This window comes from Camelus ferus, chromosome 13 (assembly GCF_009834535.1).
Source record: "Camelus ferus isolate YT-003-E chromosome 13, BCGSAC_Cfer_1.0, whole genome shotgun sequence".
Lineage (NCBI taxonomy): Eukaryota > Metazoa > Chordata > Mammalia > Artiodactyla > Camelidae > Camelus > Camelus ferus.
Genome location: NC_045708.1, coordinates 42,937,791 through 42,959,081, shown reverse-complemented (window position 1 = coordinate 42,959,081; position 21,291 = coordinate 42,937,791). Strand labels below are relative to the sequence as shown.

The 21,291-nt window shown below is 48.6% G+C and overlaps 1 long non-coding RNA gene across 3 annotated transcripts in view; it reads right to left on the bottom strand.

The window, feature by feature from the left end:
• Window positions 1-14,214: 14,214 nt before the first annotated feature.
• Window positions 14,215-21,291, bottom strand: part of LOC116668026 — a 71,239-nt gene continuing 64,162 nt past the window's right edge. The window contains exons 4-5 of one of the 3 annotated variants that reach the window (XR_004325072.1): window positions 19,467-19,532; window positions 14,215-15,971 (exon numbers count right to left, since the gene is read on the bottom strand). This is a non-coding gene — a long non-coding RNA (uncharacterized LOC116668026). Of the gene's footprint in view, window positions 15,972-19,256; window positions 21,227-21,291 lie in introns of those variants that run through there. The other 2 variants (XR_004325071.1, XR_004325070.1) reach the window with 2 other exon arrangements.

Here is a 21,291-nt window from a genome sequence, read left to right as displayed (position 1 = left end):
GTCTCTGGAATCAGTAACATCTATACAGTGCCTCTGATCCAAAAGAAATGCTCTGTATGTGGTCCCTGTATCGATGTCCTAGGTGGGAAGCTCCCATCACTCAAAGTGTCAAGCACAAGCTGAATGAGATGGAAAAACAAGAACACACTAGACTAGAAGGGATGCAGACTTGCCATACCCGGTTACTGACCTGGTCATCTCAGAACCACCGGGGAAGCTCAGACCATCTCAGACCCACTGAATCAAAACCCCTGAAAGCAAGCTTTTTAGAAGTACGGCTTTGCTTCCTTTTGTAAACCACTGATCTAGGCCAATAACGCCTACATGGTTCCTCTTCAAAAGACCCTCCTGTTAGTCCCTCTGACCCCATCGATTGCTCAGCGTGAAAGATTTTATTGACCAAACTAGATTTGTTAACTCATAATTAATTTATTTACTCTCCACATAAATTATTAACCAGAGACCCAGAGTTCATTCAACAGATGGTCATTCATTCGACAAATATTTATTGAGTAACAACTATGCGCCCGGCACTGTGTCAGGGATTGAGGGATGGTCTGGGAGCTCTGTCCTCAGGACCTCTCTGGTCTGGCAAGGAATGCAGGAAGGGAACAAGGATTCAAATATGACATTGAAGCCAAGAGACTGCCAATGAGCATAAGATACCCAATACTCCTGCAGTGAGCAGGTAGAGTTCCAGTTACAAGCAAATAATTTGATGCACTAGTCCTCTCTATGGCCTCAGTATACAGAAAGGTGGGTGCCCCTCACCAACACACACACACACACACACACACACACACACACACACACACCATGGACACCATGGCGTTATCACTTTTATGGATTCCATGAGGTCTAGAGTCTTTAGATCAAGAGCATCTAAGGCCTTGTGAAGAAAGGAAGACCGTTTGGGCCTAATTCCTACTTAAGTGGCCAGTCTCGTCATCTGCCACCCACCCCTAAAGTCCCAGAGAGAGTGGCGGGGAGGGTGGGCTCCGAAGCCAGGCTGGCCGGGGTTGAATTCCAACTCGATTCCATACTGGCTGTGTGATCATGGGTGAGCTGCCGTGTGGTCACAGGCACCTAGGCAAGACCTCTGTGTGCCTGGGTTTCCTCTCCTGTCAAGTGGTCTGAGTAACAGTACCTACTTCACAGAGTTGTGGTGGGGATTCTAGAGAGGGTACTGAAAGTAGCTGATGGACACTCACCATAAGAGCATCTCTTGCTGCCTCTGATGCTCTCACTGCCTGGACCACCCTTCCCTTTCTCTACCTGGGGAGCATCTGGTTATTGGTGCAGTGGCCCCCTCCTTTCTAGAGCCTTCCTTGCTTTACCTTACCAAACAATTTGATGCTTTTTCTTTAAGTTCCTATGCTCTTTTTTATATACCTCTTCCAGCACCTCCCATATCACCCTCGTGTTTTCCATTGTGGTTTAGACGTTTGCCCTCCTCACTAGATTATGGGTTCTTGAAGAGCAGGAGCCATATTTTATACATCTTTTCATCTCCAGGGACAAGACAGTCCCTGGGACAGAATAAGCATTAGCCATCAATTCTGTTGAATTAACGGATGGATGGATGATGGGTAGATGGGGGGAGTGATCTGCCCAGGACCACGGAGTTCAAATGGGCCTGCACTGTGTTTGCGTTGGGAAAACTACTTTTCTGAGAAGCTAGTTTCTCACCTGGAAAACAGGTGTGATAATAATGGTGGACAATAATGACTTGGAGCTGGGAGAGTTAAACAAGCGAAGTACAGGATGGTGTTCAAGAGTCTGAGCTCTAGTGCAGACAAACTGTAATAATACCACCTGATAAAACTGAAAAAGGAAAGAAAAAATTAAAGAGTCTGAGCTCTAGAATCAAATTGTTTGTGTTCAAATCCCAGCTCCACTACTCATGAGCTGTGTGATTTTTGATAAGTTCTTAACCTTGCTGTGCCTGGAGAAGCTGGATCTGAATCCAAAAAAAGAACACGTCATCATTTAATGGGCTGTTCCGAGAATTAAAATATTATAAAAATGTTTTATAAAGGAGCCTGGCACAGGGTAGGTATTCGGTAAATAAATACTGGTTCCCTCCCCCCACCTTCTCCAAACCTGTAGGCCCTGGACTCTGAATGCTCGAAACAGCTGTTCAGATGCCATATTTTGCTCCCAGTGACTAATGTCCCTTAAGCCAGGGTTAGAAAGCCGACTCCAGACTAAGCTTACATTTGAGTGCTGAATTAGAAGCAAGGAATGTGGCTGGCTGGTTTATTTAATTAATAAGGAAACTTTTGAAAAGGAGCAGTTGAAAATCAACCAACATGCCAAGGAAACTGAAAAGCAAGAGCAAACCCACAACTTCATGTGTGGGTTTCGTCTGTCACTGGAAGAGTCCCTTATGTAAAGTCACAAATAATAGGGTTGCCCAAAACCAAGTTAACTTTTTACAAACTGTTAAGAGCAGTGATCAGAATTGTTTCTGGGGCAAATTAACCAATTAACTGGTGCACAGCATTGTAAAAATTCTTGCATGTCCTACTGCTTTCTGACAATATATTCGAATAAACTCATTATTCAAAATTCTGCAGGGATCGCACATCTATTACTAAGCCAAAGGGTATGGAAGAGAAAAAAAGGTATTTTTATTTTGGATCTAGAATCCCATCACATACCTACATGAGTCCCCGCCAAACCTCCTTTTAGTGGGATTTGGAAGGGGCTGAAATGAGGGTGCCCAGGGCCCTGGGAGCGGGGGTTGTCAGTGGCCACTCAGCAAGCATTTGGCAGTTCAGTTCAGAGAGGAAATCCGAGACCGCAGGGGCCTCAGCTGGACCTAAAGGGATGAGTTGCACAAGGAGGGAGGGAGAAGGGCAGGAATCTTATTAGCAAAACCAGCTGCCTGCCAAGTAAGGCGTGTATCTGAATTTCTGAAGAAAAGAGAGAATTGCAGCTGTTAGTTTCAACCTCAGGACTTCAAGGATTGGGAAGAAATTTGGGGGGCGGGGATGGGGGAGTACATCACTCTCTATCCCCCAAACAAACCCTTCCTGTGTCTTCCACCTTAATCTTTCTTAACCTCACACCGCCCTGTCCATACCTAGTGCCACATCAGACACCTGTTCCAGAATTCCTCCCTGAATCTCTCTCTTCTCCCCGACCTGCCCGGGGAACTCTGTGTCTCCATTTAAGACTTCTCGCAGAGTTCTTTAATTATATGTCAGCCTACCTCCTGCCTTCTTTTTCCCCCTCTTATCTTCCTCTTTGTTAATAGCTTTATGGAGGTGTCATTGAGGGTAATAAGCTGCATGAACTGAAGTGCCTAATTCTATACGCACCGACCTGTACAACCACCACCCCCGGGGAGTGAACATGCTATCACCTCTACGTGTCCTCCTGCCCCCTTGTGTTCTTCCCTCCTGCCTCCCCTCTCCAAACAACCACCCATCTGCTTTCTGACTCTGTAGATCAGCTGGCATTTTCTAGAGTTCAATATAAATGGAGTGGTATAGTAGGACGGTTTTTTGAGTGGCTTCATTCCCTGAGCACAACTATGTTGCCGATTTACCCACTTGACCTTCACTCCTCCCTGGAATGTGGGCTTCCCCCGAAGGAGGTACCGCCAGGGCACGAAGCTCGATGCTGGGCACAGAGAAAGACCCATCATGGAGGACACTTGTGTGATGGTCAGACCTCTGGATTTGGTGCCAGAATGGGTGTGGATCTCAGCCCAGACTCAACCACTCCCGGCTGCATAGCTGGGAGTGAGTACCTCACAGTCCAAGCCTCAGTTTCCTCATTTAAAAATTGCGGGTGAGGATAAAATCCTTTCACTCAGGAGAGCTCTGTGAGACTCCACTGAGCCAGGAGATAAAGTGCTCTGTAAACTGTGAAAGGTCAGTCCTGGGCAAGGGATTAGGCCTGGATCAAGGCAGCAGTGCACTGGGAATGCCCCAGCTCCCAGGGCTATTTAAAGGCCGCCTTGAACCCAGGGAAGCTGGCTGGATTGGCGATTCCTCGCAGAGATGGCCAATAAGAGCTATGCCTGGTGGCCTTTAATCCTGGCCCAGTTACCAAAATGTCAAGGATTCTTTTCCAGCGACCCTCCGCCCTTCCTCTGTGTTTGTTTACAAGGTCTCCCTCCCTCCAGAGAGAGCCTCATGTGACCGGAGGATTCCTCCTCTGGCCTGGAGCCAGCTGATAAGGGCAGCCCATCTGCTGGGGGCTCCAAGATCCACAGGAACAGGAACCAGGAGGAGGGGGGAGGGGAGGGGGAGCCCGCCAGGACTGGCTGTGGCTTCCTCTGGCCGACTGACACAGAGGGGACAGGCAGGAGGGAGAGAAGGAAATAGTTTTCTCTCATTTAGAACCGACTTGACCTATAAAATCACACCAGATTTGAGGAAACTTCTGACCTCCTTCGGAGAACTGGGTTTCCTATTTGTTGTTGATCCGTAAAGAGAGATGAGGTGAACTGGAAGGACCCAGAGCAGGCAATTCAAGGTCAAGCACTGTCCTTTCTCCTATGAGCCTGGTGATGCCACTGCCCGCTGGGGCTGTAGTTAACAGAGCTACTACCATTTGCTGAATACCTACTAGGCATCAGGCACGACACTGCATTTTCTCCATGCTTTTTAAATGTAACCCTCAAAGCTATCCTGCGAGGGGAATATTCTTCCTCTCATTTTACAGTTGATGAATGTGAAATAACATGTCCAAGGTCACCTAGGATTTGAGCCAGAATTTTTAATTCAGTCCTGAATTTTTAATTCAGACAGCAGAATCTGTGTTCTTCTGAGAACTTGAGGACAGCAATTCTCAAAGATTGAACTTAATAATAAATTATTTCCCGATCATGCTCTGTGACCAATCTAATATGGGGAATGCTGCCTACAGTGTCCCTGCCATAAAGACCACAGTGCATTTTTGCATCTAAAAGGTCCTGAAAAGTCCTGGACTAGAGGAACTTAATTTTTTTTTCAACCAAGATTTTCCATATTAAATTGATCACCCATCTTTTTTTCCTGTGACATCTATTCATATTCTAAGGAACAAGTTAAGGACTCCTCAGAGACTCACAGTTGGGAATCAGCTGAAGCAGAATTAAAGGGATTACAGCGTTCATCCAACTAACTATAAGAATTCCACGAACAACATCTTTTTTTAACATCACCAGAAATGAGAGGCTCATTACCTGGTCAGACAGCCTGCTGCATTGTGGTACAAACTCGGTGTTTGGAAGAGCACTGCCCAAGAGGAAGACACTGCAAGCCACAGGCTTGGCTTTCAATTTTCCAGAAGCTACAGGGAAAAACTAAAAAGGGACCGGCAAATTTTATTGTACTAATATATATAATTTAACCCAACAGATCTAAAAATATCATTTCAACATGGAACCAATTAAAAAATGACTAATGAGATATTTTACCTTCTTTTCTTTTTTAAATGTCTTGAAAATCCAGACTAGCCACATTGCAAGTGCTCAATGCCACGTCTGGCTAGTGCCTACCAGATTGGACAGCGCAAGGTTAGAAGATTCTTCTTGGGGCCCAGCTAAGCTCTTCCTGCCTGTGCCTCTCCCCCAGGGCCCTTGGGGTTCAAGGGCACCGCCTGGAGATGCATAACTCAGCCACCAGCCCCAAGGATGAGTTCATGTCCTTGCACATGCCCATAAGGCATCCCCCATGATGGAGTGACCCCCCACCCCGCAGCGATCTGCTGAGGGCTGTCTCCCCCTTGGGAAGGGCTCTCCGACACTAAAGTGCTGTATAAATGCAAGGCCTCATTCTCCTAACTCCTTGTGGGGCAGACCTCAAATCACCCAGGACATTTAGCAGTCTTCTCACACTGTAATTTTATATTAAATCTGTAGGCAGCTGATAATACAACATCTGGCCTGGGGTGATTCCTTTCTTCTCCCTGGGTCTCAGTTTCCCCATCCTTCAAATAGTAGATTTGAGTTTTCTATGAGGCAGACCCTTCCCGCTTCTTTTTTTTTTTTCAATACCACTCTCTTTGCCTTTTGACTAGATTTCCCTTTAAACTAGGTCTTAATTAGGATCCAGGAATAGTGACATCCTCTCATGTACCGTAAGAACAAGCATTTTCTGAGTGTTTGCCACCTGTCAGGCACCATGTGCTAGGAGCCTCACAGAGGGCATCTCTTTCACTCCTCTCCACAAATAATAGTGAAGTAAACACTATTATTACTCTCTTTTATAATTGTGGAAACTGAGGCATCAAGTAGATGAGTCATAGGTCACACCTCTAGTAAAGGGAACAGCTGGAGAGTCCAGCCCGGGCCCTTCTCCTGGCTCCCTGATGCCAGGCTGTGAAGGCACGTCTAGGCCTTGAGCCTGAGCTGGACCCAGGCCTCAGATAACCAATGGGGGGGAGCAGGGGAAGCTGCTGCTTGCCTTTTGCTGTTGTCCTTGCTAAAACCCACAGTGTGTCCTCCTTCTGTTTTGCAGAGGAAGGAAATCTTGTTCTAATTCCCTTGCTAGGGAAATCCTACTCTTTACAAGTCGACTTTCCTCCCATCCCCTTGACCTTTCAGGGAAGGGGCTGAGGGCCCTGCCAGGCTCTGGAGGAGACCCGAGGAGCTCGAGCTGCCTGTCTAGGGCAGGGGTATTTTTAGAGTTGGCTGCACTGTTTACAAGGAAGCCGGTCCCCTGAGCCGTCCTTCTCTCTACAGAGGCGCACAGGCCGCCCGCCCCACCTGCCGCCTGGGCTTGGCCAGTCCTCCCTCCTCCTGGCTGCTCCCTTCCTGTCCTCTAGAGACAGCAGGGAAGGGGGCAGGGCACAACCCTTTAAAGAATGACACAGCAATTAGCACCAAGATGGTGGAAGATTCAACTCCCAGTAGACCCTGAGCTTCAATATACGCCCATTGTAATACAATAGCATGGTAAATGGTACTTCCATAGGCGCCGTGACTATTTCAAGGCTGACTGTATAAAGTCAAAAAGAGGGTGATGGCCCAATTCCTGGGAATCCCAGCCCCTTCCCCAAAGTAGTTGAAATAATCCTCCAGTTAGTTAGCATATGAAGTTGTGGAGCCCTTAAAAGGTAACAACCTGGCACCTCAGGCAGCACTCTGTCTCTGGAGTATGTAAATCTACCTTTGCTTTAACCACCTTCACGCCTCCTGGCCCCTCTGCCCTTCTGAGATGGCCTGCACTCTGTCCATGGAGTGTTCCTTTACGCAACTATGGCTCATTCTAGAATTCCTTTCTGCGTGAAGCCCAAGGACCCTCACTTGATGGGACGCGCCCCAAGGACTCGCCTGGGGCCTGGGGCCTGGGACCTGGGAGATGGCCACCTTCTCGCGCCCCATTTTTCCTGTATCACTCTCTGTCACCACGTGGGCCTGCTCAGTGCATGGGTGTGCTGTCATTGCCACTTTGGGGGAACGACAGGGCAGAATCACAGCCCATGGTACTGAAAACCTCCTGGAAGAGGGGCAGCCGTGACCTGGCACTGGAGAAACCAAGATGTTATCAATCGGGAAGGTGGGGCTGGTGGCTGGCAAGGGACCAGAAATCTTGCAAATAGATGGTTCTCCCCCGAGGCAGTCTGGGAGCCTCACTGCCCTGGGCCTTCTAAAAGCGAAGGCTTGACAACTTCCAAGAGGTTGGGTGTGACGGATTTCTAGGCCACAGAGTGTGCCTCCAGCTCTTACCCCGAGTACCCAGGTGCTCTGACTTGGGACATGCTGCTCCCCTTTCCCAGTCCCCCTTTCTGCAGCTATTGAGGGAGAAGGGCTTGAATGGTGGGGCTCCCTGTTCACTGACTGAATCTCTGAGCCTCCTCTGTGACCAGGTAAGATTACTTAGGCCCCCTCATGGGGTGGTGGGGGTATTAAATAGGACAGTGCGGTGAGCCCAGTGGGCATGCACTGGGTAGGGCCATTGACGATGATTCCACATCTCTGGCATGTTACTGCATCGAGGGTCCTGCACCAAATCTGTCCTCCACAAGGAGAGCTTTCCTTCATTCTTGTAGCTCAGGGTTTTTTCACCTCGTAGTCTCTATAAAATCTCCCCTCCAACTATACACTTTTAAAAATCAAGTATTTATTCCTTCTCACCCAGCCATGCACACCTGTCCCCCTGTGGTTCAGGAGCCTTACAAGAGCATTAGAAGCCCCTTCTCTGAGTCATAGTCCTGTGGCTTTCCAGGCAATCTGCACATTTGTACCCCCACCCATACCACCCATACTGGCTCTTAAGACATGTCATCCAGACCCACGGCGGCTGGCCCTGGCCCAGGTAAACCAGTCTTCCAGGGGTCTGACCTCAAGCTGGTAGGGCTGGTGGGCAGCTGACCCAGGCAGCCCAGCCCTCGTCTGAGCTTCCCGGGATGTGGGTGTAAGATTACAGTAAGGCCTCCAGGCACCTCAGAGGAAGTGCCTCCCTCCTCTGTCCTGCGGGCAGGCTGGACTTCTCTAGTGGCTGAAAAAGGTTCAGGGATTGTTATTAGAGGCACCTAAATTCCCGCCAAGCATCCTCCTCCTCCTGCCTCCGCCTTCCCCTCCCCATCCCCCTCCTGTTTCCCACTTCCCCTCACCAGCCCTTTTCCTTCCCCCTCCTCCACTTCCTCTTCCTCCTCCCCACAGCTGTGATTTTGACCCAAGTGACAGCAGATTGTACTCCTAAGAGGGGAAGTCCCCACAGAGAGGGGCGGGATTGACTTCTCTCTGGGTCCTCATAGCTCTGCTTTCTCCAGATCTTCCACAAAGATGGCCAGGCACTGGGCCAGCCACTCAGGGGCATGGCCAGGTGAGAACACCATGGGCCAGTTAACCAGGTGGGCTTGGGCCACGGTGGCCCTCCTGGTTGGGTGGGAAAGTTGCATATTAAAATGATGTCACCTTTGCAGGGGGAGGGTATAGCTCAGTGGTAGAGTGTGAGCTTAGCACAGGGTCCTGGGTTCAATCCTTAGTACCTCTGTTAAAATAAATAAATATATAAACCAAACTACCTCCTTTCCCCCAAAAAATATTTTAAAAAATGAAAAGAAAACCAAAATTAAAAAAAAAATAAAGATAGACAAATGAAAATGTGCCAACTTTGAACACCTTCTCCACTATCTCAAAATCCTGTAGTCACATTTCTCTCGTGTCATTTTATTGTCATACAGGTGCCACCGCTGGAGAATGTAATTACAGAAAGAGGTGCCCCACGCATGTCCCCCTCCTCTGACCACCAAGCACAAGAAATAGCATGTTTGATGGGACAAGCAAAAGCCTGAAAGAGTAGTGATGTCTGCCGGCTGAGGCTACCCAGTTGGCTGCAGTGTAGGGGGCCGGCATGGGAGAACATCAGGCAGGCGAGCCGGTGGAAAACTGCGACAGGACCAGTCACTCCAGGAGCTGGTGCTGGGAGCCGTCACCCTCCAGTGCTGCACTGGGGGCGGCCAGAGAGGATGTCAGCCTGGGATGCAGGAGGGAGAGAGTAGTGGGGCGGAAACCTCACGGGACACAGGGACAGTTCTTGCCCCCTTGAACCTCCTTCACCCCTAAGCCTTCCTTCTAAGCCCCCCAGACTTTATAAACCTGAACGCTTCCCAGGGTGTGCATGTTCCCAGCGCCCTTCCTCATCCACCTTCTGCTTTCTGTGGCTTGATTTTCTTCACCTGTAAATCAGAGAAAGAGTGTGTGTGTGTGTGTGTGTGTGTGTGTGTGTGTGTGTGTGTGTGTGTGTGTGTGTGTGTGTGTGTGTGTGTGTGTGTGTGTGTGTGTGTGTGTCGGCGCGTGCGCACATGAGCGTACACACGTGCCCCGAGGGTTGTTATGAAGCCGCAGTGAGTAAGGCCCTGTGGAAGGAAGTTGGTTGGAAAGCACGGGCAGTTCCCAGTCTCTCCCCACACTCAGCTGCCGTTCCCAGTCCACGAGGGGAAATCCTGGCCCGGAAAGCCGTGCTCACACTGGCCCGGGGCCCAGGGCCTGCGCCCCCGCGGAGGCTGGGTCTCTCCCTTCCCGTTTCCCTTGTTGATTCCACCGCGACTGCTGTTGGCTTGCGGATGGAAGGGCGCTTCTCCGGACCTGCCTGAGGTCCCGCCTTGGCTGCCCACGGGGACCAGCCTGCTCAGGCTCTGTGACTGATATCGACAACCCTGAGGGGCTCAAGGGGCCTCAGCCTGAACAGGGATCTCAAGTGTCTCAACAGAGCTGGACACGTAAGAAGCTGGCTTCTGACGTTCAGGCTGCAGCTGAGAGATGACCTACCACCTCTACAAAGGCCTGCCTGCAAGATGAAGAGGTGAAGTGAGGGAGGAGATCTGAACCAGGAAAGAGGGGCGACTCAGGAGGAGCGGAAATCCCAGGAAAGGGATGGAGCTCCTGCGATGGCAGAGAGGTGTGTGTAGGCAGGAAGGCGCGCAGCCCGGCAGCTCCTCCCCTGCACGGAGCCGCCTACCTGCTGATGAGCTGCTCCTCCGCTTCATCCCTCCCTCTCCCGCGTGACCCCCACCGCCGTAGATGATCAAGTTCCGCAGGTTTTCAGGTCTTAGAGGTCTCTAGGACCTCTCTTCTCTCACCCTATGACCACTGCCTGGAACTCACAGCCCTTTCTGGCTGGGCTAATTAAAACAGCTTCCTAACTGTTCTTTCCTCCAGTTCCCTCCTCCTTCTAATCCACCCACCTCCCCAAAGTGGCCAAAATGACCTTTCTGACATGCAGATCTGATTGTGACTCTGCTTAAATCCATCAAGGGCTCCCTACCACCTTCCAGGTCAACTCTGTAGCCTGGAACCCAGGACCCTCCCTGGTCTGAGCCCACCACCTACCTCTCCTGCCTCATTTCGCACCAAACCCAACACAAACCCCAAGTTCTCACCACACTACACTTCAGCTTCCCCGATGAGGCATACTATTTCATGCTGCCTGGTGTTCTTCCCTTTACCCGGAGTCCCCCTCCACCCCTATTTCCCTGACTAATCCTACCCTTCCTCAGGACACAGCTAAGACATCACCTCCTCCAGAACATTTCTTCTGAGCCCTGCTTTGTGCCCTTGGAACCCACCATATGTATACCTCTGGCTCAGAGGTTCTAACCTAAGGTCAGAATCAGGAACTCTGAACCTGCATGGGTGAAAATAATTGCACTAACCTCTACTGACAGTCTAACATTTCCTTTGCTTATGAATATGGACTCAAATCACAGTGATAATCTGCTGTACCTGTGATTTATCACCGACGAAGTCATATAAATGTTCATACCACTTTAGAGTTTCAGTTTAGATTATCTCACAAATTGTCTATGCTCATCAATATTTTGAAATTTCAATAGTTAATAAACCCATAGATCTATTTAATGTGTAAAAACACTCATAAATTATTCCCAATTTGATTTTTCATATATGTTTTGTGAAAATTTTAAAAAATAATTGACTTCCTTTGCAATCATATACATTTTACTTTATATGTTTTTAAAATGTTACTCTGAGATTGAGGTCTGTGAGCTTCCTGCCGTGAAACAGTTCCTCTTTCTTTGACAGAAACCTGTAATACTCTCCACTGGAAGTGTTGATTTACCTTGTCCATCTCTGTCAACTTAAACACAAGGGACCCTCTTTTTACCTCAAAGTGCATGGCACGTAGCACATGCCTAAAAATATCTTTTTGAAATGAAGAAATAAATAAAGACAAAAGGGAAGGAAGGAAAGGGAGGGAGGGAGGGAATTTGACCTTCAAAGAGCATCTGCTCCTCCCTCCACCTGGGACTCTCAAGATATCGCTGAGATTCACGGCCTTCCTCCTTTGTATCTTTGTCATATTCTTGGTGAGAGCCTCCATAGCACCATATTGGAAATTGTAATTCCATAACCACCATGATTGTCTTCTTCACACTTATCACCATCTGACATACTATAGACTTTTATTTTTTATGCATTTATTGCCTGTCTCCCCTCACTAGAATATAACCTCCATGAAGGCAGGGACCTTTATTTGATTCGTTGGTTTCTCTGTCTCTGGCACCTGACATAGCATCTGACAGATGATGAGCATCCAGGAAATATTCATTGGATGGGAGGATGGAAGCAAACAAATGGGGAAGACCTGTCAGTTAAGTCAGTCCCTATTCTGCAGGTGAGGGAATCAAAGCTGGGAGAGTTTGCGGCCCCAAGTCACACAGGGCATTGACCGCACAGCTGAATGGATGGGAGCGGGCGGTGGGAAGAGGCAGGGTCTCCTGGATTGGGCACAGAAGGAAGGACCTGGAACCCCAGGCCAGGAAATTTGGTTCTAAGACACTGGGGCATATTTTCAGTGGAGAAATGACAGCACGCCAGGAAGACTGCTCTGACCCATAAGCAGGACTGAGGAGCAGGAAAGGGGCTCACATCTTATCTTCAGGCTGTTGCTGTTTGATCAGCAGCCTGGATATGAAAAAATCCTGCCATTCTGTCCACCTCTGGGAAAAGCCAAGGCCTGTTCACCCTGTGAGAGCTGACAGCTCGAAGGCTGTCTGAAGGATCCAGAACCTGAATAAGTGGTCCCCCTGGACGCTGAACAACACTTGTGCAAACCTCTACATGGTGCTTCCCCAGCTGGGCTGGAATGTTTCCTTTTCTGTGAGGCCTTTGATAGCAAGACTACAATACAGTCTTCTCTCTTTGCCAGTGAAAGACCAGAGCCTAAAACATAGTAAGATTTTAGGGACTATTTATTGAAGAAAAAATTGTGATTAGAAAATTGCAAATGTTATAGTGATCATTGGATTCAATCATGGGGGAGAGGAATGAACTTTGACTGAGTCTTACAGTAGAGTAGGTACTGTGCTGGGTACTTGAGCTACCGAGCTGAGTGAAAGGGGCCCCTGACCTCCAGGAGCTCGTGGCAGAGGAGGGGACAGACACAGGAGCAGGCAATGTCAGCACACTGTGCAAGGACTGAGGAGCTGCACCCCCAAGCCCCCTGGCACTTCCCAACCTGAAGTTATATTGTTATTTCATTACTTGTGCTCTGTCTTCCCACAGGAATGTAAACTCCAAAAAGGCAAGGGGCTTGTCTTGTTCATGGCTCTACTCCCAGCACATAGCAGGTGCTCACTTAGGAAGTCTCTGTGAATGAGTGCATGACTCAAGCAAGCACAGAGGGTTGTGGGTGCCTCACCCACTTCAGGGGCAGGGGTCAGAGAAGACTTTGGGGACAAAAGAGGTCTTGCCCAGCAGAACGATGCTCCAAAACTCACACCTCCTTCAATAGCCCCTACTTCATGACTTCCTTATAAGTCAGTAATGTCAGAACTACTTTAAATTTAATTACTGATTTAAAATGAAGAAACAAATCTCGGAGAAGGGGAGTCCAGCCAATGCCCTGCTGTGCCTGTGGAGCAGCAGCCACCCAGAGGATGAGGTGCCTTCTTCTGATTCCACGGAGGCACTCGGTGTGCTGCTAGCCCCAGGGACTGAGCCGGGGTGGGCCCACGTGCCACGCTGGGGACGTTGGACTCCTTGGTGAATTATTCTATTGGAGCAGATGGGAAAGAGACTTCTACTTTGGTCCAAAAGCTGTATAGATGGGTGTCTCTAGGCATCCACATCCCTAAGATATGGCGAAAGCAGCTGAGAGACAATGAAACCAGTACAGCAAGGGACTCAGGAAAGGGAGGAGGAAGCAAGCGAGAGCGGTCAGCACCAGAACCCCCTGTTCTGGCCATTCTGCACTTCCTGGGGTTTGGTAGCTTGGTTTTACCTTCAATTCTGTGATTGTCCCTATAGTCTTTTGATTTATCTCCCCTTTTTGCTTAAGCAAGTTCAAGTTGGGATTTTGCTCCTTGTAACCCATACAGTTTTGAACAAGGAAGGCAAGAAAGTCATAAGTTCAGATTTGGAGAGGAAGGGATAAGCATGGAAGACAAATCAGGGGCAGAATTAAAAGAGCATGGTAGCCCGTCTGATGCTTCATGTAAAAGAAGGGGTATCCATGGGGAAGTCCCGGGCTTTTGGCTTGAGAGATTGGACGGGGATGGCGGTGTCTTTAGCAGAAGTGGGCAATCCAGAAGATAAGCCACTGGTGGGGAAGGGGTGGAAGAAGGGAAAACCCATTCATTCACCAAACAATTAATTGTCAAGCTTTTTCTAGGTACTGGGGACTCAATGGTGGATAAAATGAGTTCAGATTTGGGTAGTATCTGTGGACGATCATTGACTTATTTATTTAACTAACAATAAGCACCAACTATGGGCCACGCTCTGTCCAGCGAACTGAGTGTAAATCCAGGCAGTGATGTCCAGCGGGCAGCAGGTAAGAGCACTGAGCTGGCTTTTCTGCTGTAAATGTCATCCTCACAGGGATAATTTTGGAAGTCATGGGAGAGAGGGCTTGGAGAAGAGAAGTCAAGTTCCACAAGCCTTGTCCATCATGCCTGGGCTGCACCTGTGAGCTCAGAACACAGGGCATCTTTGGCTTGTGTATCCGAGAGGCAGACACAGAAGAAGCTTGGGTTTAGGAGTCCGATCTGGTGCCAGCCCAGGTTCACGCACCAGGCCTACCCGGTCACCTTGGAAATGACCCTGAATGGGACTGGCTCGCCTCTTGAAGTCTTGGTTTCCTCAGCTACAAAATGCGGATGTGAACACTTATCCCAGAGTTGAGAGTAAACAGAAAACATAGAGGTGCATTCACTCTGCCACAAACATGTAGCAAATACCTGTATGTCCCCGGTTCTAGAGTAAAGGAATTAAATGGAAGCCCATCTCAGGGGTTTCACCTGGAAGGAACACATGAATTGTGGGGGGCTACCATGGCTTGGTTCTGACTCTCCTAAAACATCCAGTCTCTCGGCAACCGCCACGAATCAACATATCCATCTGCCCCTTCCCCATCCCATACGAAAGGCTCTATCTTCTGCCTTTAGAGAAGAAAGAAAATAAATGTTCTGCTCTGCAGAGCTGCTTTCCAGAGCCGCAGAAAAGAGCCCACGTGAACCACGCTGTTCTTGGCAGCCACTGCTCCGCTCCTCACAGCCAGAGGCTTAAAGCTTTATTCGTGGTTTAAGTTACAAGCAAGGGTGAAAACCCCAGAAAAGGGTCGGGGGGGAGGAGAAAACATTTTAAAAGTTAAGAAAATCGCCTTGTGTTCTCAAGTGTGGGCGATTCGTCCAAACACCTGAGAGATGGAGCATCCTAGCGGTCTGACCGTGGTTTCTGTTCTGGGGGCTCTGGGCCCAGCGTCGGGAGCAGGGGGCTTTTTTCTTTCTTTCATACATTAAGAAAATCACAAAATCACTTTTTACAAGATATTAATGAGTAGCTTTCCTGCTTCAATGGCAACATTGTTGGAGGTTTTGAAAAAAAGCCAGATCCAGGTTTAGGGGGTGGTTTTGCTCTGAAGGTTGTTACATGAAGAATTTCACAGTCATTCTGCAGGGAATTCGGGTGTTGCCCCCCCCAACTCCCCCCTCCCAGGATCCAGAGCAGGGGACATTAAACATTTTAGGGACAGAAGTGCCCATTAAAGTCTTCAAGTCCAACCCTCACCTTACACTGATGACAAACAAGGCCCAGAGAGAGTAGGCAACATGCCCAAAGCAGCCCAGCAGATTTACGGTAGAAGCCAGTCTAGACTCCCAGCTCCTGGACTTTGAAGATCTTTCTGGCAGCCTTTGAGGCAGCCCAGAGGTGACATTCCACTTCAGAAAGCATGACTGGCCTCCCCTCATGTTGACATTTCTGCCGCAGTGACTTTGAAAGCCGCCGTTTATAGCCCTGGCTTTGGAAGGGCAAACACTGTTATCAGTAGAACAACACAGGTGGCTTCTGGAGTTGGGTCCAGGTGGAGCTGGGCAGGAAGGGAGGCCCCTCTGCGCTGGCAGCCATGACCCAGTCACTTGTCTGGGTTCAGAAGGGTGCCACAGACCCTCCCTGGGGAGTGGGACAGGAGGCTAGTGTGGTGGCAAAGCAAGGGCTTGGCTCTGGGGAAGACGAGATGGTTCGAGTTCCAGTGATGCTACTTGCCAACAAACTCCCTGATGACCTAAAAAACAGGGATAATGTCAGCTCAGTCGCAAGTGCTCAGGAGCCCCGCGTTGCTGGTGGCTCCTTTGTTGGACAGCGCAGGCAGAGGGTTATCACAGAAAGCTCTGTTGGACTGCGCTGGCGGGGACACTGGGCTCTTGACGTTGGTTGCTTGGTTCTGGGTCTCGCCCACCTTGGCCGCCTGAAAGCAGAGGGCTGGCCCACGTGAGGGCTCCAGCTTTAACGGCTCAGACTCTGGGCAGAGACAGCCCAGGTTCCAGGCTCATCCCTCCTCCTTGGTCCTCTCCATTACTGCGGGGATTTGGTTTCAAGATTTGGGGCCTTGGCTGAGTGACTGTATCATGTTTCCTGATGCAAAATCCCAGGCCGGAAATATGCGTAGGTCCAGGGGCCAGGAGCTGTGTATGCTTGATGTGAATGCTGTGGTTTTGAGTCAGAAAGCTTTGGATTCATGTCCCGGCTCCCCTACTCAGGTTTTAGTGGTCCTGAGTAAGTCAGAGAACCTCTCTGGACCTCAGTGTCCTCATCAGTGTTCTCTCTGCCTGCCAGGTCACATACTGGTAAGGGGAGGAAGTAATGGTGGCAGAAGACACTGCCATCCGTAAAACACACTGCTAAGAACGGGACACTGCTAAAAGGGGGGTTGGCTTTTCTTCTTCCTCTGCTTCTTCGCTACAGTGGTATTTAGATGGAGGCCAGCAGCTGCCTTTGAATCTATGTAAGTAGATGCTGTACTTTTTGGAAACATTCTCTGGAAGTCTAGAGATAAGAAGAATCTGGTATCCCAGAGACACCCAGAAAGAGTTCCCTGGAGGGAGGGGAGGGGAGGGGTAGAGAGAGAGGAAGCATTCTTTGAACACTTATTATGTCCTTGATACTGTGACAGTCACTTTCATATAGCGTGACGGTGAGGATGAGGATGCCTAAGTTCATCCACAGGTACAGTCCTGAGTGTCTTACACATATTAACCCCATTTTGCAGATGAGGACACTGAGGCAGTGAGAGGTTAAAGGAAGTCAACAAGGCCACCCTAAGCTGCGGTTTAAGTCCTAGCAGTCCAGGGCCATGTGAGACTGCCGCACGGCACTGCTCCCATAGGCTGCATGCTGTGGACCCTCGCACACGCCACCTGCATCTCCCAGACGGGAGACTGAGGCTCAGGAAAGTTAGGTAGTGTGTGCAGGGTCACACAAAGGAAAGACAGAAAGTTCACTGCTTTTTTTTTTCCTTCAAAATTATTTCCTTCTTTGGCTATGTTTTTAACTGATAGAAAGGCCATTCAGCATGAATCCAAATCTAGCTTTCTATTATTTCCTTGCTTGAATCCTATTTCCCTCTTTGGATCAGACAGAAGAAATCTATTGCCTCATGATTTCATAGGGAAATCTCTGAAAGAAAGCATCTCCAAGCGTGGCACATAGCAGTGGGGGGCTGGCAGGCCCGCTCTCCCAACTTCCTCATCTCTTCTCTTCCTCAGGAAAAAAATGCAAGTCCTTCAGCCTTTACACGATGACGACGTCATTCCCTTCTGTGTTCCAGTTCTGCACCCTTTGCGACATGTTCCGAATGTGGAACCAGATCTTAACCCTATATTCCAGCTTCGGTCTGACCAAGGAGGAAGTGCAGTGTCACCTTACCCTTTGACCCTCCTATGCTCCTAGTGATACAACCGAAGTCTACGTTTTTTCTCTTGGCAGACATCACACACTGCTGACTCACAACTCTCTCGTGTCCTGACTTCCTGTCTATTGCCCTTTCCTCTACTTGGACTGATTTCTTAAGGTCTCTCTCGTTGTCATCATGCTGGGACTCATGAGGGATTCCTTCAGCAGGTACCTTGGGGGAGCTCTCAGGATAGGGGCTAATCCATACCCTCCAATGTAGGCCTTCAAATTCCCCAAAATCGCTGGATCCAGTGGGAGACTGGGCAATGCTTTCTGAGTCTGCGGGGGAAGCAGCTAACAGAGGGCTATTTCATACAGGGTCACATCAGTAAGCGATGGGAAAACACCCTTGGCCAGGGGATGAGCTCTGCTATGTTCCTATGTGAGGCTCGCTTCCAAAAGGGTCTGGGAGCCATAATCCATTCGTGCATGGATTCACTTTAAAGTAGTGTGGTTGGTAGTTCAGGCTTTGGAATCTGACAGGCCTGGACTCAAAGCCACTTCTCACCTTTGTGACCTCAGGCCAAGTCCCAACATTTTTAAGCCTCAATTTCGCTCTATAAAACTGAGGGCGTAATAGTACTTACTTCATTGTGATGTTCAGAGGATGAAAAGAGAAAGCAGAAATAAATGTTGTACCCCTGGGCATTGGCACAAAGGGAGAGTTCAGCATTTGGGATGATTTCTGCATGCCTTTGCTCTCCCATTCAAGAATTTATTCAGCAAATATTCACCGAGACTCTGTGGGGGTGCTGTGAAACGAACACAGATGCTAATAAAAGCCTGAGAGCAGGATCCAGCTCTAGCAGGATAAAAGCGCCTCTGGGGACCAGCCAAATGCTTTACAGAAACTCTGCTGTGGTTCTGGATTTGGACAGCCAGACATGCCAGCCACTTCACTGCGCCCCAACACACGATCTCCTGGGCCATCTCTGAGGTTGAAGTTTCTCTGGTTATTCTCAATGTGACCTTGGGCAAATCCCATAACCCATCTCAGCCTCTGGCACATTTCGTATAGCACGGATATGTGAATACCCACAGCGCCAAGGTTTTGTAGTAGATCAACCAATAACAAAGGTAAGGTAAGAAGCCAAGCCCGCACTTGGCCAACGCCCCATCAGTTTTAGCTGTGTCCCCCTGACCACTCCCTCTGCCCGCCAGCCCTCTACCACTATGTGCCAAGCTTGGGCTGGATGCTAGTGGTCAACAGATTCACGTAGAGAGTTTAAAGTTTCGGCGGGGGTCGGGGGGTGGGGGGGCAATAAACATTTGAACTTCCAACCCTAAAAGAGAAGGCTAAGAACTGTGATAGAATTATGTCCAATGTGATGTAGGAATACCAGGAAGGGCAAATCCCTTTTCCTGCTTGGCCCTCAGTTTCCTTATCTGTCAAATGGGTGCAATTTGTTTAGACCTCACATGAGATGACTTAAGTGAGTTAGTAAATGTCAAACTATAACTTTAGTTCTGTGCTAATACTCCTAATTTACTTATCTATGTCCCCATGAGAAGTCAATCCTCTTGAGGGAGGGCCTCTGTCTTACTCATTCCTCTCTCCCCAGCACATTGACACACAGCAGGTGCTGGTCAACATTGGTTGAATGAATTGATGCAAGCATTTATTATCTCATTTTATTTCTCCAATCTCAGAGGGGTACATTCATTTTATAGATGCAGAAAAAACAGTGTACAGAGTTCAACCAGTTGCCTGGCAATTAGTGACTGAACCAGGCAACTTCAGACCTGTTCTGATGACCTTTCTTCTAGATTCCACAACAGAGGCCACTGGCTCAGGTTGGATGACACTGCTCTGCTGGACATGACTCACCTTTCTCCATGGGTCATTGAGGTCAATCCATCAGCCTCTTACACTGAGTCATGGGTGGAGGTGAACCTGGGATTTGAAGAGAAAGCAGAGCTATCCTGTTGGACCGGTGTGCCCAGGGGTCCCTCAGGCTAGCCAAACATATCACTTGGGGAATCCTTCCTGGTGGGTGACGATGGGGTGGATACAGAGACGTCACACGGTCCACTCCCCTCTCTCACAAGAGTATCTGAAGGGCGACACCTAACCTGTCATTGTGCCTCTCCATTCCCAGTGCCAACACCTTGACTTCTGCCCTCATCATCTCTTGTCTTGACTGGGATCCCAGTCCTGCTTTATTGACCTTCCTCTAAGAAAATAAGTAACATGCATTGTCACACATGAAAACTATGTCCTGCTTATGTTTTAAAAAAATCTTTAAAAGCTCCCTAGTACATAGAGAATAAAGTCAAAATCCCTGGCCAAGCATGCAAGGCCCTACTGACTACACTTCAGCCTACCTTCCCAGTCTTCTTCCTGTCTGTCCTCCCTGGGTTTCTTCACTTTAGCCCAATATATGTGTCGCTATTCCTTGGAGCTGCCTTTTACCCTTTGCTCTCCTCGCCCTGGATAATACACTTTCTTTCACATTGAAGTCTTCCCCATTGTTTTACTCATTCTTCGATCTGAGCTTAAAAGCCACTTCCTTTAGGAAGCGTTCCCTGATCTCCTCAACCCCAAATGATAATCCTAATTATGTTTATTGATCATTTATTTTGTCAAGGCTTAGTGATGAGTACTTTAACATGCTTCCTTTAATTTGATACTTCCAACAATCTTACATGGTCATGAATACTATTATTCCTCTCTCATAGACGTGGAAACTGAGACTCAGAAAGGAGAGCTAAACTGTCCACACTCACACACCTCGTGAGAGTTCCAACATCAGTCTGCTTGACTCCAAAGTCACTCCGTGACTTTGGTTCTTATCCAACAAATTCTTTGCACCTCTTTGGGGCACTCATCGTGTTGGATGTTGTGTTTTCCTACAGAGCTTATCTACTCAATTCTACTGTGATCTTCCAGAAGACAAGGGACTCTTTCTTGTGCACCTTTAGCTCTCTGGGTGGTGTAGTGTCTGACACATACTGGGATGTAGGACAGAAAGCAAGAGTTATTGAGCACTTACTGTTTGTAGCCCTGTGCTAATGGCTATTCCAACACACACACACATTCATTTAAGTATTGTTAGTCCCATTTTACAGAGCAAGAAACAGAGGCAAAGAGAGGCTAATAATTTTTCATCATCTAAAATTTGTGTTTGAATTATTTTTTAATCATTTGAATGTATTTCTTTATAAAAAACGAAATTAGTGTGTTTGAAATATAGACCCACACAAATCTTTGAAAATCCCACATCCCGAGAAGAATTTAGACTTGGGCTTCTCTGACTCCAGGGATGTTAGGATTATGGGCAGCTGCTTTTGACAGAAAACTCACAGTAATCATGAGGTTTAATTCTTTCACTCAGAAAAGAAGCCTAGAGGGAGATGATAGCTCTCCACGGTGCTAAGACCCAGGCTCCTTCCGTCTTGTTGCTCTGCCATCCTTCACGCATGGTTTCCATCCTCTGGCCCAGCGTGGCTGCTCCTTCCAACCAGACAGAGGGCAAGCAGGATAGAGGGCATGTGTCCTGCAGTTAAGAGCACTCCCCAGAAGTCTCACACACCACTTCCGCCGCTTACAACCCATGGACCCGAACTTAGTTCCACAGCAACACTCAGCTGTAATGAAGGCCAGATAATACCGCCTTGATTTCCAGCAGCCACACGCCCAGCTAAAACCCAGG